The sequence below is a fragment of the Alosa alosa genome, chromosome 5, assembly GCF_017589495.1.
Source record: "Alosa alosa isolate M-15738 ecotype Scorff River chromosome 5, AALO_Geno_1.1, whole genome shotgun sequence".
Taxonomy (NCBI): domain Eukaryota; kingdom Metazoa; phylum Chordata; class Actinopteri; order Clupeiformes; family Clupeidae; genus Alosa; species Alosa alosa.
In genome coordinates this window covers 31075859-31078358 of record NC_063193.1, presented here as the reverse complement: position 1 = coordinate 31078358, position 2500 = coordinate 31075859, and the positions used below count along the sequence as shown (strand labels likewise).

The 2500-nt window shown below is 48.1% G+C and overlaps 1 pseudogene; it reads right to left on the bottom strand.

Moving 5' to 3' along the window:
• LOC125294788 overlaps window positions 1-2500 on the bottom strand; it is an 84609-nt pseudogene that overhangs the window by 8971 nt on the left and 73138 nt on the right.

Here is a 2500-nt window from a genome sequence, read left to right as displayed (position 1 = left end):
AAAATGGAGATTCGTCTTTTAAGGACCACAGCACAGTGCTGATACCATCTCTCTTAGAAAGCGATCACAAATAATATTGTGTCTCAATTTGGGTCTCATCTCTCTTAGTGTGTGTGTGTGTGTGTAGGCGATCACAAACAGTGTCCCGTCTCTAGTTTGGGTCTCATCTCAGTAGACGATCACAAACAGTGTCCTGTCTCTAGTTTGGGTCTCATCTCAGTAGACGATCACAAACAGTGTCCTGTCTCTAGTTTGGGTCTCATCTCTCTTAGTAGGCGATCACAAACAGTGTCCTGTCTCTAGTTTGGGTCTCATCTCTCTTAGTAAGCGATCACAAACAGTGTCCTATCGCAGCAGCAGCGGTGCTGATGTAGTCTCTGTTAGTTAGTGACCACACTAACGCTAACGCTGCGCCCCTCGTCCCGTTAGGAACCGCAGTGGGGATGTAACCGGAGCTTCGCGCTGACGTGATGACTCCACACTTCCTGTGCTCCTCCGGGGGTTCCTACGCCAGAGTCCTCCGCGGCTGCTCTCTCCTCCCGAGCACACACACATGGCTCGTAAACGAGATCGGCGAGCGCTGGGGGGGGGGGTTAGGCCGCCACCCACCCGTAAAATAAGAGTGTTATTATTCTCCGCTTTATGGCTGCGGATGATTCGATGATCCTGCGGATTACAGCGCTGCTGGAGCGAGGAGCGAGCACGGAGGGCTCACAATAAAATGTCAATATCAGCTCAGGGATTTCCGTGGTGGCGGCGCATGCGATCGCTCTTATCTTGTGCGGGAGATGTGTCAGTTTTACGGCGGCTATTCCAGGGAGCAAACTCTAAATTTACCAAGTGCTGATTCTCTGCTCCCAGCTCCACTACACCACACCACACCGCACCTCACCGCACCACACTACACTACACCACACCACACCACATTGCACTACACCAGCCTGTAAAGTTTTAATTCACTCAATGTTCTCGTTTGCTTGGTTGGCTCTTAACCCAAAATGTTCCCGTGTTGATCTGTTGTTTGGCTGTTCTGCCATATTCAGCCCCATCCCTCATCCACGTTGTGAAACGCTATTGTGTATTATCAGCGCTACGCTCAAGCAGCGCTAAGTTTAGCAGCGCTACGTTTAGCAGTCCCACACAGAGCCGCCTGGCCCCCGACCCCAGTCAAGGGATTTAGGTGGGGATCTCAGTGGAAATAAGTGGCAGGGGTAAAGCGTAACGCAACGCTCGGACCATAATAAGTTCTATCTTTTCCCAAGTTAGTACCTGAACGGTCTACGTTTTATTGCCTAAACTGACGATTGACGAGCCTCGCATTACATTTTGAACCAAGTTCAACGCTCAAATTGTTTGATGCTAGTGCAACGCTGCTGCTCCAACTGTTCTGCTGCTAAACCATAGCAAATAATAGTACATCTGCTGTTGGCCGCTGTCTTAGCCTAGCCTACGGTATGTGTAAATCTGCAGTTGGCTGCTGCCTTAGCCTAGCCTACGGTATGTGTAAATCTGCCATTGGCCGCTGCCTTAACCTAGCCTACGGGATGTGTGTATTTAGTAACTGTGCTGGGTAGGGCATCAGATACAGTAGGTCATCTGGAGGCTAGGGGGATCTTATATGATCATATATAATTTAGAAGTATTGATTTAACAGCCTAATGTGGACTGAAGTGGTCTTGTTGATTAGCCAAGCGAGGCTAATATAAACTCATTTGAACTGATGACGTCTTGTTGTTTAGCGTAGGAAGGCTAATACAACCTCATATGAACTGCTGAAGGCTTTCTGGTTAGCATTGGAAGGCTAATGTAAACTGAGGAGATCTTGTTGGTTAGCACAGGAAATTTAATATGACTTGAGGAAGTTATTCTGGTTAGCGTAGGGAGGCTAATACGACCTCATATAAAATGCTGAAGGCTTACTGGTTAGCATTGGAAGGCTAATGTAAACTGAGGAGATCTTGTTGGTTAGCACAGGAAATGTAATATGACTTGAGGAAGTAATGTTGGTTAGCGTAGGGAGGCAAACGAGGCTAGCCAGGAAGAGAGGCGGCTGTAATGGTGCTCAGTTGTAAATCCTCCGCTCCCACACACCACTCCCCTCGAGCTCGCCCCTCCTGCTCCACGCCCGCAGGGCAATTAGACAGCGGACCGGGAGAGCAGAACCACGATGACAGCTCTGTGCTGCTGACCGACACGATGACACACTCGCGACCACCCCACAGGATAAGCTCACAACCCAGCGCCATTTTGTCCTCTGAGCATTTGTAATTCTTCAGCAGTATTCAAATGATTTATAAATTATTCTCGCCGTCTGTTCTTGAAATTTCTATTTTACTTTTACTTACTTGCTTCATTCATCCAATTGGCTGATGTTTTTATCCAAAGTCACTTACATGTGTCCACTATTGCAAGGGTCATTCTCCCCAGAGTAACCGGGATTTGAACCTGCAACTTATCTGGCTACTGCATGCTAGTCCAGTTCCTTTGCTACAGTAGTTCA